This window comes from Crassostrea angulata, chromosome 6 (genome assembly GCF_025612915.1).
Source record: "Crassostrea angulata isolate pt1a10 chromosome 6, ASM2561291v2, whole genome shotgun sequence".
Taxonomy (NCBI): Eukaryota; Metazoa; Mollusca; class Bivalvia; order Ostreida; family Ostreidae; genus Magallana; species Magallana angulata.
Window position 1 is genome coordinate 59890217 of NC_069116.1, and position 16926 is coordinate 59907142.

The window sequence follows — 16926 nt, forward strand, 5'->3', positions numbered from 1 at the left end:
CTCTAATTAATAATTGACTGTGTTGTTTTATTTACATACACATTTATTGTACTCCTTTGATGTCAGCAGCAAGAGTAGCATACAAAGACTGCGATTTTCAATTTTTCAGAAAATGCATTTCATTCTAATTTGTTAGTATTTTTTTTTTTTTATAATTTATTAACTGACATTCCTAGTGTGCTTTGCAGATGGATTGTAAAGTGCACTGAAATTTCTTAGAAAAAAAGAGAACAACATTTCACTGATGAAAGCTTAATTGAACAAATAAACATAGTATTATTATATAAGCTTCTTTCACAAGAAGCAAAAAAATTAATGAGTAAAAGTTGACTACTTCTATTTTGATCAAATACAAATTTAAAAAAACCCACTAATAATTTAGAAATATGATGGACGAAACAATGATGAGCTATGTTGATGAATTTATTTTACATTATATTACTTGTTAATATTTTTCGTTTTGCAGTAAACCCTTTAAGCGTCCGGAAATTTACATTAAGTTCACTTCTGTACCATACATACTATATGCACAGCAACTAAAAACACAAAAGTGTCGACTCGGGGGAAAATCCAGAAGGGAAATTCATAGAAAAACCTTCCTGGAGTTTAATGAAAATTGAATGCTATTTATTCGTGGAATACATCTTTCACTTTAGAAAAACGAAACAACAGTATAAAAAAGCCAAATGGGATGGTAGGTCAAAAATGTAGTTCATGGTATATGACGTATACGACAAACCGAACACCACTCTATAGCTCGTCTTCACTTAAGTATGGTGAAAAAAACCCATCGAACATTTTGATTTTAATCACCACACTTCCTCAATACTGGTGTGTATTTTTAAAGCTTATTTTGAACAGCATATCCCATATATAAGATATCATACACCCGCATATTACAAAAGCTATGGATGTGCGGCCATCGTGTACATTTGAGGATAAGAATGTAAGCACTAATTGAATTGGCTTGTTTCTGTCCGAAACTGACCAAATCTGTTGCCAAAAGATACAAAAGCAATATATATATATATATATAAATATATATGACATTCTACACGTTGTTTTGCTAATAACTCTACATCTGACTCACAAAATTTTATTTGATCATATGGAATGCACTCCTAAAGCATTGTTAATAATAAAAATAGAAGAAAAAAAAGAATTTGACCCAAATCGTAACACGGCCCCTTTAGAATCCCCGGATAATAACGTTAAAAGATTGTGCAAAATGTGCTATTTCTGAAAAGAGTAAAGATTACAACATGTCCAATAATAAATCCGAGTAAGGAATTTATTCTTGTAAATCTTCCCAGATAAATAGAAATGAACTTTCAATGAGGAAATCTCGGGTTTCGGTAGGTTTATTTCATTAGAATCTCCCAAAAGAGGCGACAACAATATCTTTTGACAGACTCTAGGCGTATATAAATTTTTTATTCTACATGCATGCCATCTACATACATGTATATATGTATCATATTCATTTCACCCTAATTTTTGACAAAAAGTTTCCCACATTAACCCGATCAGTTACACTCATAAAAAGAGGAATTTCAATGTAGTAAATAAGGAAGTCATTTTACGAGTTACATTTTTATCTTCTTAAAAACTACAAGGCTAATGTTACCATTTTTAGTGTGAGGTATCTCTATGGTGAGAGGAATCTAAATTGAGAAATTCATGACTCTACCAACCCCGGGGCACAATAGGTGGGGCCAAATATGCAAAAAAAACCCAAAATTTTCAAAAATCTTCTTCTCTACTCCTACACATGTGAGGAAAAACTGGTTGCATGACTATGATACCCTCTACCAAAATTGTGAAATTCATGGCCCCTGTTTCAGTGGTTCAGGTTCCAGGATGGTCCCAAAATGGCTATATAGTTAGAATGTATTAAATGTTAGAAATATATATTTGTTAAAAAACTAAATGCATGATTATAATTTCTATGAAGCCCTCGACCAAAATTGTGAAATTGATGACATCTGTGTCAGGGATTCAGGCTCTATGGTGGGTCCAATATGGCCATATGCATGTTGTTAAAATGTATAAAATCTTCTTCTCTACTCCCATATATTTGTTAAAAAATAAATGCCTGGTTATAATGTCCATGAAGCCTTATACCAAAATCTTTAAATTAATGATCCCTGTATCAGGTGTTCATGCTCTAGGGTTGGGCCAATATGGCCATATAGTTAAAATTTATTAAATCTAAAAAAAATCTTCTTTACTTCCACACATGTGGGCAAAAAACTGAATCCATGGTTTTGATGTCTACTAACTCCTCTACTTAAATGGTGAAATTCATGGCCTTCTGGTCGTTGGGGGGGGGGGTGGGGTGGGGGGGGGGGGCAATATGGTAAAATAATGTTAATGCTTATACATGTAATGTTAAAAATCTTCTCTATTCTCAACCTACTTTTTGAAAAACTGACTTAATAATTATAATTATGTTTACCTGGAAGTCCTCTACTAAAATTTGAAATTTCATATCCCCTGAAGTATGGGTTTTTACTCTAGGGCTGGGCCAAAATGGATGTATAGGTGTTTATGCATATAATGTTTAAAAATTATCTTTTTCACTCCCACACACCTAAAAGGAAAACTGAATTTATGATTTTTAGACCAGATCTACCAGACCAGTTTTTCTCCCAAATTATAGGTTCCATAGTTCTTTTGAAAGATTTCTGGTAGGGAGATGGTCGCCATTACAAATTTATAATTTTTATTCTCAAGGGTGAAACATAATTAAAAGCATATTTGAGACTCCTCTACAAGTTTGTGTATAGGTTTTATGATATTCAGGTGACCGTTAAGACCTATTTGTCTCTTGTTGATATTTTCACGAATGTGAAGCATGAGTGAAAAGATAAAAAAAAATCCTGTCTCACGCGTGCAGGGCGTAACCTTGTATTCAACTGAAAAATATTAGGTTTCAGTTTATTACATTTTTTCAGATAGTTGTTTAAAATACTCGAATTGTCTGTCTCTTGTTGAAGCTATCCAAAACAATGTTGCACGGGGAATATAAGTCCATAAGACAGATACACAAAATGATTTACACAATAAATTTAACAATCATTAGAATACTTTCATTTAATTACATGAATAGATCATGCATGAATATCAAAATACAAAATACTACCATAAACATATCAAAATGAAGTTTTGAATTGAAAATAAATAGACGTTACATGTTTTTAGCCGCTTTATTCAATGACATATTATCCGGCCATTATATTCGTAGATTTTTGGCTCAACATCCTAGTTACCCTGTACAACACAGACATGAATTTCATACTCGTGAACATATTACTTCCTCATAGATTGCACTCAATTTTTTATGATTTAGAACGTTCAACACGATCCAAAATATATATAAAAAATGTATAAGAACATAAATCACACACACATAATTAATAGACAATGTAAAGGCAAGATATACATGTCGCCAGTTAATTATATCTCTAAAGTGAGTTGATTTCAGCAACCAAAATAAGGAAATGTTGGACGATACTGACGGCTTTTAAAGTAATTGCCGCAGTTTTATTACGAGATCTTCAAAGTGGCTCCGATATGCAGGCCGTTCTTCCCAACAATTCATCATTATATTGTAACAAGCCTTTGGTGTATTTTTCGGTGCTTCCATTCTGTAGCCTGTAAATGAAAAATGACAATATACAAATAGTGTCTGTTTGGGATGGTTACAGTTGAAATTGACCCCCGAGAAAACCATTGTCAACCGACGCGAAGCGGAGTTTGACAATGGTTTTCGAGTGGTGTCAATTTCAACAGTTACCCTCCCAAACAGGCCCTTTTTTACTATACTGAATGTCTTAATTTTATAGAGAGTTTTACTGTTTTTATATAAAAATGAAGTGAATTCTACGACAAACCGTTCGCGCATAATTTACGCGCATGTAACAATTCGTTGTGTTACCCGTTGCCAAGTGTGTTGCTAACGCTGTCTAAACCAATCAGATTACAGTATTTAACTTGAAAGTATAATAATAACAAATTGTCAACCATCTAAAAATCCATAAAGCGAAATACAAATCCAAGCAGTGCAACACGGACCTCTGAATAAGTTATCATTCTTTACGTATCATGAGGTGATTGAATAAGGTTTGGGAAATAGAACCCAAAAGAATTGATAAAGCCCGAAGAGTTTTGAGGTAGATTTGATTACTCCGGACCGTTTGATCACCTCATAATATTCAAAGAATGATTCTCTATTACTCATATTAATATTATTTTCAGCATTTTCAGCATTTATACGATTAAATATTAAAAAGTTCACCGGTAAAATTTATTGTACTATAGTTACATCGATTTGTAGTGTCAACATAAACAAAGGCAATGGAAAATATAAATACAACGCTTTATATCCTAGATCAGACAATGCAAAGATCTAAATCATAGGTATATAAACAAAGGGAAAAAAACCCTTTGTGATTTGAATTTGATGTCTTTTAACAATGAGTAACACTGTCTACTTTCTGTAACTTTTTCTTGAGTCTCATCGCTACTCATCCCTAGATAAGGTACAGTTCCTGACGAAAATATCTCCCACATGAGGATTCCAAAACTCCAGACATCCAAATTTTCCTTTGTGTAAATCTAGGCCATTATTATTCTACAATATCAACTGCCTTTTTTTAAATATTCAAATTGATTAATTTACATTGATATTTAATTGTTATTTTTCTAGTATCTTAATTATACATCAAAAGTAAGTGACAACTACTTGATTTTTAAATTAAATTAATGAATTGATGCCACGTAATTTGATAACCATGTTTTCATTAATGTTTTAATAAATGATATTGTATATTTCTTTTTCTACCATCTCTTTGAATAAATGTTTAAGCACTAACAGTCCCAATCTTTTCGCCCAGTGCAATTGTATTGTAGTCAAGTTGATAATGACTTCTATCTATGGGGAATCTTAATTTCATGCGAGTGCCATTAGAAAAGTTATGTTCTTCTGTGCACTGTAGATGCTCAATTAACTCAACCAAAGTGGGTTCATGGTCCTTACTGATCTGAAAAATATTTTCAGCTCAAATTGGTGTAATTATAGTAATAATAATGATAAAGAACATATTCATATCATATCATAAACTGCCCCTGGCTTAACGACCTCCGATGTCAGATAACTCTAAATTATCTGGAATTTTTTTATCTGTAACATAAATCTGCTTTTTTTATATACAGATTTAGTTAGTCTTGAAGTGATAATAATTTGCTAAGACATTTAACGAACTGATTGGCTTAGTGGATACACGGAGACCTATTATGAAGAGGTACATGGGTTCGAGTCACCGTTGCACTGGTACAACCTTTTTTTTTTTGATTTTTTATTTCAATTTGAATACGTAATCTATTTCATTATATTCATCGTGGCCAAATTGCAAAAACTTCGTAAAATGCATGGATACCATAAACATTTTCCTTTTAATTTGTTTTGATTATAAAACTTGAAGGATAAATATAATTTTTAAGATAAAAAAAATTAGGCTGAGAATCCGATAACCTTATATAATTAGTATTTTGAACATGATTAATAAACCCGAACTGAAGAAATATAAAAAATAAGTTGATCATTTAGAGAGAAGCTCAATGTTACTTACTTCTATTTTAGGCAAATCGAAAACCTTTATGTGATTTGGACAGTCATTTTGAAACGTTGAAAGAACAAAACAGTCTTTCTTTGTGTCTTTTATTTTTTCAAATACGAGGAAATCTCTTTTTTTCTTCAGAAGTTGATTTGCTTCTTCTCTTGTGATAACCCATGAAACCAGGTTTGTAGGTAAAGGTTCTCTCCTCTACGTAATACAATCTATACAAAAAGGATATAACATTGGTGAACACCTTATCGTAAATGCATCAGCAGATTGTAGAATTATGCTATGTAACGACAGTTAATTTTTGTTTATTCAAACGTAAGCTTAGGTGAAAAAAATATATATGTATATATTTTTTCCCCTAAACTAACATCTGAATAAACTAAAATTAACTGTTGAAATGAATAATAATTATATATATATATATATATATATATATATATATATATATATATATATATATATATATATATATATATATATATGTGTGTGTGTGTGTGTGTGTGTGTGTGTGTGTGTGTGTGTGTGTGTGTGTGTGTGTGTGTGTGTGTGTGTGTGTGTGTGTGTGTGTGTGTGTGTGTGTGTGTGTTTGTATTTACTAAACTATAGATTTAAGCCGTAGGAATTATTCATTTTAACTCACCTTCTCTTCTGTGTCGAGAAGTGTGCCAAACAAGGATGATAAAACTTTTTCGTCGATTGCTGCATGCCGTAAAGACAATGCTTTCTTTTTTAAAACCACAGGACATGGGTAAACCTTGCATTTTAATCATTCAAAAGTTAAGATTTGTTTTGGATCGTTTCTCTTGAGTAATGCTCGGGCATTTTGAATGAGCATGGACATCTCTTTCTCCATATTAGCATTTTGATTTGCCTTTTCTAAATTGCCTGCCTTGTGTTTTGATGCTTTGGCTCTTAAGTCATTGCCAGCGTTCTTTACAGCTTGGCAAATTAAATCCTCCTGAACGCAAATGTTTCTCATCGTTTTGTCAAAGTCCTCTTTGTATTCCTCCACTTTCTCTTTTTGAAATTCCGGCAAAACCGTGCTTTCCATTTCTTGGATGTCGTTCAAAATGTCTCCTTTTTTCCTTTCTAGAAATTCGTCTAATGATATGAGAGTATGTTGTTTATGTTTATCAATGACACATTTGGCACAAATGGGAATGAGGCAATCATTGCAGTAAATCTCACAAACTGATTTGCCATGTTTCACACATTCAACGCGTGTCACAATGTCGGTTGATGTCTGCGAAGTCAAGCCTACAATTTCATGTGTGGTCCCTTTATCGGATAAATGTTTTGGTGTACATTCCAGACATAGTGTTAACTGACAAAGTCGACAGAGGTGGTCACCAGGATTTTCACATAGATTACAACGAACTATGTTTTGTGCAAATGTGATAGATGTAGTCATTTTTTCGAAATCTACAAACAAATGTATGTTTCTGTAAACACTAATTAAAGTTGTTAAAAGCAAGTGTTTGTTTCTATAAGCGTTATTTAAAGGTATTACAATAAATATGGATTTCTTTTTTAGCTGAGCGTTTAAACCAATGCGTTGAGATATATTACACTCTTGAGCAAAGTGATTTAGAATACATGTGTTATAACGAACAAAATTCGTTACGTAATTTTTTCAGTCCCACATAAAAAGCACTAGAATGACTTTTTGGTGTTTTTTTTTTTTTTTTTGGTTTGCTTTCAGGCTTTTATTATTTTGTGAAACGTGTAATTACGCATAAATATATATTTTTGAATTATGTTACTGCCAAAAATCTGACAAAAAAGCTGAAACACAGAATAGCGTTTCTGTATGAATATATTTCTTTGGGATGATTGAGATATATCAGTTACAAATTTGTAATGACCTCTTTTCAAAAATATTTTCCAAAGGCAAAATTATAACTGTGCAATGTAATTCACAATTTTTCCCTTTGAAACTTTGTTTTATGCGATTTTCATTCAAAATAAAACTATTGCTTACTGAAAAAGATGAAAACTGATGAAAGCTTAATTGAACAAATAAACATAGTGTTTTTATATAAGCTTCTTTCACAAGAAGCAAAAAAATTAATGAGTAAAAGTTGACTACTTCTATTTTGATCAAATACAAATTAAAAAACCCACTAATAATTTAGAAACATGATGGACGAAACAATGATAAGCTATGTTGATGAATTGATTTACATTATATTACTTGTTCATATTTTTCGTTTTGCAGTAAACCCTCTAAGCGTCTGGAAATTTACATTAAGTTCACTTCTGTACCATACATACTATATGCACAGCAACTAAAAACACAAAAGTGTCGACTCGGGGGGAAAATCCGGAAGGGAAATACATAGAAAAACCTTCCTGGAGTTTAATGAAAATTGAATGCTATTTATTCGTGGAATACATCTTTCACTTTAGAAAAACGAAACAACAGTATAAAAAAGCCAAATGGGATGGTAGGTTAAAAATGTAGTTCATGGTATATGACGTATACAACAAACCGAACACTAGTCTTCACTTAAGTATGGTGCGAAAACCATCCAAAATTTTGATTTTAATCACCACACTTCCTCAATGCTGGTGTGTTTTTTTAAAGCTTATTTTTAACAGCATATCCCATACATTAGATATCATACACCCGCATATTACGAAAGCTAGCAGCAGTTTCATGAGTAAAACAGAACAAAATTTAATGGGTATGTGCGGCCATTGTGTACATTTGAGGATAAGAATGTAAACACTGATTGAATTGGCTTGTTTCTGTCCGAAACTGACCAAATCTGTTGCCAAAAGATACAAAATCAATATATATATATATATATATATATATATATATATATATATATATATATATATATATATATATATATATATATATATATATATATACATATATATATGATTGCGCTCATGAAGAAAGGGTGCTTATGACATTTTTTGCACATTTTTAGATTTTTACATAATTGAATTAAACACATCTTAAAGTTCTCAAATCTAAAATTTTATGGCTATACGCTTATTCTAAGTAGAGTTTTTTTGCCCATTTACAGTGATGCCTTTTCAATAGGAAAATAATGACGTCGTGTTTCACATACGCAACGTCGACAATCATTACTGTGAATTGGTCGTTTAATAAACGTAAAATACAGCACTTTGTTATCAGATCTTTTCACATTGCTGCATATAGTTGTATGCTTGCATCTATGCTATTCATTTATTTCAGAAACAAAGGTTTGTTGTTATTTCTACTGTCAGCGCAGTTGTTTGCCAGTGAAAAGTGATTATTCCAAAGAAAAATGGCGGTTGTTTAGTTTCAGTTTATTTGAGGATATCAACGAGAAACTAGTTAGTGGCGTATTCTATGTGAACATATTTCATTTACATAAACACTGTATTTTCCATATAAACAATCAATATCTAAAATAAATAAGTAGCTTTTGTTCTTAAACAACATAAATTATGCGATTTTCGTGACATTATTCAATATGTCATATTTAAGTAATGAATTTTGAAAACATACAATTTTGTTTAATCATGATCCGTTGTACAACTTATTGATGCAATTTCAGTAGCACTGAACTATTCTTTTGAAGTTTTCAGCACGGTAACTAGACTTTAACCTGTATACTCACAGATAAACACAATAAGAAAAAAGTGATTAATTCTACCACTGCTTGGAACATGCCCTTTACTCCACCCTTTCTGTTCAAAAGATTTTTTCCGATCGACTTTATGCAGAATTTATGGAAAAGAGCGCCCCTTCCCTGGATCGGATGAAATTCTCCCTATCCAATATTTATAAAGAACTGGGTACGCTAAGTATAACATATCGGCCCTGTCGAAATGTGAAAAATCAAACACATGATATCTTTAAAATGTTCGCCGGAATAATTCATGTAGGACACCCCATGCATGAAAGTAACTTTCGTTTGCTGAAATTCACGTGCGATCGGTAATTGTAAACTCCGAAACCGGACCTTGTTTACGGATTTTGTAAAATATATGGGTTTTTGTAATGTTTGATCTGATATTTATATAAGGCCGCATTCGAGTACATACACCAATATTTCAGAATAGCACAATTTTAGAATGCTTATTAACATAGAAACGGAAAAAAATATGTACAAGACTGCGGCTACTTTCGTTTTTTATTTTTCTCTATTTTCAAGATACACAAAAAATGAATGTTTTCATTGGTTAGCTAGGACGTAAGATGAGTTTCTTTAATATGACAATGCCTAAATAAATACTTAACTGTAAAAATAGACTGATGTTGACAATTGACTTTAATTTAAGAAAAATAAAACCGTTCCATGGAAAAATTGGAGTATTTTTATTAGTTTATAAGTCCTTAGACACATTGTATTTGAATTACTCACAATTACATACCGTGTATTGCAGATAAAATGGTCAACATTGTTAAGAAGTAAAAACAAATATAAAATATTGATTTCAGGATGGATATAAGAAGAAATATTTATTTAAAAAACCTCAACATTTCTTATAATATGCTATTTAATGAATATAAAGTTATCTGTGTGTCGTTGTATTCTACCTAAATGACGTAACAAGTGTAAACAAATGACGTCATAAAGTAGCTGAGAGAGAGAGAGAGAGAGAGAGAGAGAGAGAAAAGTTTATACAGATACATTTAAAATTTCAAAACAGTTTTATTATCAAAACAGAAGTCAGATTCAAAACATTATATTTGTGTAGATTTATATATTTGGTACAAAGTTATTCGAAATATATACTAGTAAATCAGACACTGAATGTTTGCCGATCCTGTTGAAGTAATTAAATCAAACTTAAAAAAAATATTTTCACAAGAAAAATATAATAGTGATCGTATTCCTATATGCATTTTAAGCGCCCAGTATATTTACTAGTACATGGATGTCATTAGTCTCTGTAACGGGACATGTGTTTAGGGGTTAGTCGCGTACATATTCTACAGTATTTAAAAAAAAAGTACAACATTTTGCATAAGAATGTAGGAATTGAAAACTAATGATAGATCTAGCTGTGTTTAGCTTTTTAAATGACAACTTTAATTCTAGAAAATACATCAAATTCTTTTTTTACATCGTTCACGGATTTCTTGCGTTAATTATTTCTTGATCGATCTAAACTATCTATTACGGTAGAATGTTGGTAATAATTGGTGTTGGGTTATCATTAATAACAAAAAATAATCAGTTCAGATTAAAACATTGTCAAATATATATGTCGCTGGAATATTTACTGGAGGAATTAAATCGCCGAACAGGGGTATGTCCCGATTTTTGATCAATTGATCGATTTCATTCATCTTGAAAAGATATAACTCGCCTGTCTTACTAAATGTACGTTAATCAATTAGTAGTCAAGTGTGCATAGTGTTTCTTCGATAAATTTCTTCTAAAACATTCAATCTAAAGTATAATATATATAGTTGTTACAAAACAAATGTAAAAAAAAAAATCATTTGACCCCCTCCCAATGGATTTATTCAACACATTGGAGATCTAATCCTTTGAGTGTTCGGTACTTTAAAAGCAGGTCTTCGCGCGATAACTTCACATGAATTCATAATGTTTGCGTGCCGATTAGTGGACGGGATCATGAGAGTACCCCTGAGCACACCGTGTGTACACATGCAGCTTTATAAATATTTGAATAACAAAAACTGTTTCTATTACTTTCCTATCGTTGGAAATGACAAAAAGGCCTTTGATTTTCCATCTTAATATAACAAATACAATTTAACTGCTTTATCTTTCAAGCTTACATGCAATTATTTGATACATGTACACTTCAAAATAATTTGAAATAATGAAATAAATTAATTTCAAATAATATACATGTACATGCTCCAGCTATTATGGTGTTCCGAAGGGGCCACTTCGACTTTCGCCTTGAGGGCGAAGATGCGAGAGTGTGAAGTTGCGAAGGCGAAATTGCGAAGGTGCGAAGGCGAAGGAGCGAGAGTGCGAAGATGCGAAGGCGAGAGTGCGAAGGCGAAGGAGCGATACTACTATCGCTCTTTCGCCCATGCAACTTCGCACTCTCGCCTTCGCAACTTCGCCTTCGTCTTTTTTTTATTGCATTCAGTATGAGGTATCGGTCGATTCCAATGGAATCGAATTTGTTGCAGGCACCGTACTCGCCCGAGGTTTGCCGATTAATCTCAGATGTTATTGATACCCATGCGTTATAGGCCATCGTGCTTACTATGAAAGTTTATTGATAGTTTACTGTGTTATGTGACATATATGTTTACCGGTGCTCACTATGCTTAATCATTATATACTCCTCATAAAATGTAATGTCCGCAATAATGTGTACACATACACTTCCAGACTCCCGTCACTTATCAGCTGTCTGTTTACCTTAAACCAACATCGTGGTTCAAACACATTACCATTTTAATTAAATTATGCGACATTCCTTTTTCATGCACGGATGAGCTGGAGAGGGGCCCGGACCCCCCTTTCCCCCACGGAAAATTAATTCCACACAGTAATGGAGAGAGGGTCGGACAACTCCCCCCCCCCCCTCCACCCCTGGAAAATTTAGTATTATTGATTTCACATAGTAAAATTACCAAAAATATGCCTCGGACCCCCCCCCCCCCCCGACTAGTACAATAGTACAATTATCCCTCGGACCCTCCCCCCCCTCCCCACTAGAGAAATAATGAAAATATTGATCTGCCCGGGGTGTTGAAAATAAATTCTCAAAAGTTAATCTTCTGCCAAAGATGTTATTTTATACAGCTAAAAATATTTTTAAACGATAGAGAGCTCCAAAAACATAAAAAGGCGAAGGCAGAAATGCGAAAGCGAGAATGCGAAGTTGCGAGGGTGAAAGAGTGATAGTAGTATCGCTCCTTTGCCCTCGCAACTTCGCACTTTCGCCTTCGCATCTACGCGCTTCGCCGTCGCATCTTCGTACCTTCGCCTTCGCAACCTCGCATCTTCGCCCGAAATTGCAAAGGTCGAAGTGGCCCTATCGGAACACCATAAGCTATATATCGAAGAAAAAGACTGAATTTTCTACTTCCGTTTATGAATTTATGAACAACACCGAAAATTAAAATTAATGTCATAAGATACGGTAGCCCTTGAATTATTTTGTTTAGTCGAGCAAGCTTTTTGGAAGGCTATTACTTGTACAGCTTACACTTCTGTCAACACTGGAGAAATAGTATGTCACATGCTCAAAACAAGGATGACAGGCACGTGTTATTGCTGTTTTCATTCTCTTGTCTAATCATCTTAAAGAGAGGACAAGCATTGTGGGCAAGTTTATAAGATTATAGGAGTTGACACTGCTGCTGATTTCTATAAAACCAGCGATCAATCTGGAGCGGGCAAAACCTGCCCTTTTAATTTTTCAAAAATCCTTTAAACTAGATAATGTAATCATGCAGTTTTTAATTTTTACCTCGGCTAAAAAGCTCGTACAGTAACTTTGAAAGAAAGATGTTCACATGCATTAGACATTTTAATTGATCTTAGATAAAAATAAAAAACTACATTGATTTTAAATACATTTTGCCCATCGTCTCAATTTGTACATTAATCTTGTACATTGGGCGTTGTCAGAGGTGCAAGCGAAAGTTGCGTAACACGATCTCTGGTGAGAGAATGCAAACTATTAAGATGATGATGTATAAATTTATATAACATGAAACATGATTAATTCCTTACTGCAAAAGGCAAAGAAATAATGGATTAAATTTGTCTTTATTTACATTATATACCAGAACATCCTTTCTATAAGTATTATTTGAAGAACGTTGTCAATACATTTCATGACGTCATGACGTTTTTGGTTAACTGAATAGCTATAAACAATGCTATGTTTAGATAACTATTATATGGAAACCGTAAAAGATATTTTCAAAAATCAAACTGTTTTGAAACCGGTTAATTCTCCAAATATTTCACTCAAAATTTCATTAACTTTGAAAACAGGGCCGATTTTGCTGCTTACCGTACCCAGTTCTTTCACATAATTTAAACAGGTATTTTTTTTAATGTATGTGGGATATTTTTATTTTCCGGTCGCTTTTAGACACATTTTTTCGAACTACTGTGATTGTTTTTCTACAATTGTTAACCCATTCCCCCACCGCCTTTGCTTATTCACATTTCGGGCGTGCCCACACCTGAAAAATAACATCCAGACACTTTGCATCTGTGTGTGACTTTTCCACAGCAAATATGTAGGTCTATTATCGTAGAGAAAACATTCAGTATTCAAAGATTGATTCCGTGTTTTGAATGTATATTTTACCATCGATTTAAGATAACTCTTAACCATCCATTACCCATAATCCAAAGTTTATGCATGCATATAAATACACCGTCAGTGCGCTGTATTCAAGCGGTATAATAAGTCTTTATGCATCCTACATGTACATATTCCAAAATCATTTGTAGATCTTACACAATTCATCAAAGTCGTAAATAATTTTATGAATCCGCTCCATCGACTAAAATAAATATGAAGATGAAGCCAAGGTTCGGACGGGATCGTGAAACCGTCTGATATTCTAAAGTTCTTCAGTAATGATCACATGAAAATTAATATATATCGAGATTGGTCTTGACGATTACAAAGTTATTGATTAATTAATGCTAATCGAATCAAAAAATAAGTTCCGATAAAAAATATGAGGTAGGTTCAACGTTTATAATATCATAAAGTTTTTTCGATCAGGATTTATCGGTATTAAAGCAGAAAATAGCAAGTCAATAATTTTACATATGGTAGTAAAAATATGAGCTGTTATTATGATGTCAACCATTTTTAGTAATACTTTATCACTAACTACTCATGTTTGGAAAAATATTCCGAACTCTTGCGACACCGTAGGTACTGGCATGATAACAGTTTTCCCTTTTTTAAGCATACTGCGTGCGACTTAAAGAATCTTGTATTAAAAAAAACCCCATGCATGAACATAATGTACAATTTTGTTTATCGTCTAGTTTTTTTTATAACGTATATTTAGAAATCATGTCAATGTTTAATTAGGAGGTAATAGAAATAACTCTTTCCTTTGATCTATTTGGTTCTATCCAATGACCATTTTTGTCCGGGCTCTTTGTTTAAATATATAACTTGAAATAGGAAGTTTTAATTTTTTTTAAAGTATGAGTATGATTACATCATTTCTGAATCATTCTCAGGAACCAACATCCAGATAGTGACTTTCTGCATATTTAAATTCACTCGTGTTCATTACTTTGAATCTGACCACTAATGATTTTGACTGTTTAACACCTTTAAAACACATACAACAGTATAAAAAACAAAATCTACATCATAAGGAAAGAATTAAAAACAAAACTTAAATAATTACAAAGCAATAGAAGACTTCTATTTAAAACGTTCTTTTTAACAAAAACACAGCTTTTCTTTACGACGCTTATTCTGATGACCGATCATTTACGTGTGTAAATTTAAAAATTATCGTTACCAAATTTGAACAGCAGTGTTACCGTGAAAGTTTGTAGGCCTATATGTTCGTTATAATATTCCTGGAAAAGGAACAGCCAGCCTCGCTGTAAATGTTGATTGATCTCAAGCAGACGAAATCTTGAGAATACGCTTAATTTTCTATTTCGTGAATCAAACAATGTGTTCTGTTTATTTTTGAAGGTTAAACTTTCAAGTTTTTATATTCACAAGGTTGCATTTTGTTTGCTGACAATAAAACACACACAACTTTACATTTCGTTGACAGTGTTTATCTTGGAAATTCCCGTTCTATAAATAGTGTTAGATCAGTTGAGAAAAGTAGATCCGGCAAAAATTTTATTGATGCAGGTATCAAAGAAATTTTTCAACCAATCAGAAGCGTCGATATCTCATCAAACGAATAAATATTAAATGATTAAAAACTCCTGATGATTTAAAATGCAACAAGTTGAGTTTATTTCGGTGTTGTGATTTTTTTATAAGTATATATATATATATATATATATATATATATATATATATATATATATATATATATATATATACACACACACATAGACATGAAATTCTACATTTCACCCCAATTTTTGACAAAAAGGTCCCCACATTGATGCGATCAGTTACACTCATAAATAGAGGATTTTCAATGTAGTAAATAAGGACGTTATTTTACTAGTTACATTTTCAACTTCTTAAAAACTACAAGGCTAATGTTACCATTTTTAGTGTGAGGAATCTCAATGGTAAGAGGAATCTATATTGGGAAATTCATGACTCTACCACCCCCGGGGCACCACAGGTGGGGCCAAATACCGGTATGTAAAAAAGCCAAATTTTTAAAAATCTTCTCTACTCCCACACATGTGAGGAAAAACTGGTTGCATGATTATAATGTGCACGAAGCCTTTACCAAAACTGTGAAATTCATGGCTCCTGCATCAGTGGTTCAGGTTCTAGGGTGGGGCCAAAATGGCAATATAGTTAAAATGCATTAAATCTAAGAAAATCTTATTCTTTACTCTCATATATATTTGTTAAAACACTAAACGTATGATTATGATTTCCATGAAGCTGTCTACCAAAATTGTGAAATTCATGGCCCCTAGGCTCTAGGATGGGGCCAACATGGCCATATATTTAAAATGTATTAAATCTTAGAAAATCTTCTTCCCTACTCCCATATATTTGTTAAAAACTAAATGCCTGGTTATAATGTTCATGAAGCCATCTACCAAAATTGTTAAATTAATGATCCCTGTATCAGGGGTTCAGGCTCTAGGGTTGAGCTAATATGGCCAAATAGTAAGAATGTATTAAATCTTAAAAAATCATCTTCTTTACTCCCACACATGTGGGCAAAAAACCGAATACATGGTTATGATGTCCACTAACTCCTCTACCTAAATTATGAAGTTTATGGCCCCTGGGTCAGAGGTTCAGGACATAGGGGGGCAATATGGCAAAATAATGTTAATGCACATAATGTTTAAAAATCTTCTTCTCTATTCACACACATCTGTATGAAAAACCGACTTCATAATTATGATTATGTTTACCTGGAAGTCCTCTCCTAAGATTTTAAATTTCATGTCCCCTGGAGTATGGGTTTTGTATCTAGGACAGAGCCAAAATGGATGTATAGGTGTTTATGCATATAATGTTTAAAAATTATCTTTATCACTCCCACACACCTGAAAGGAAAACTGAATTGATGATTTTGAAGACAAGACCTACCGGATCTAGTTTTTTGCCCAAATTCTACGGTTTCATAGTTCTTTTTGAAAGATTTCAGGCAGGGAGGTGGTCGTCATTACAAATTTATAATTTTTTC

At 32.6% G+C, this 16926-nt stretch overlaps 1 pseudogene; it reads right to left on the reverse strand.

The window, feature by feature from the left end:
• Positions 1-5603: 5603 nt before the first annotated feature.
• LOC128187650 (tripartite motif-containing protein 45-like) lies at positions 5604-7041 on the reverse strand (annotated as a pseudogene).
• Between the last annotated feature and the right edge of the window lie 9885 nt (positions 7042-16926).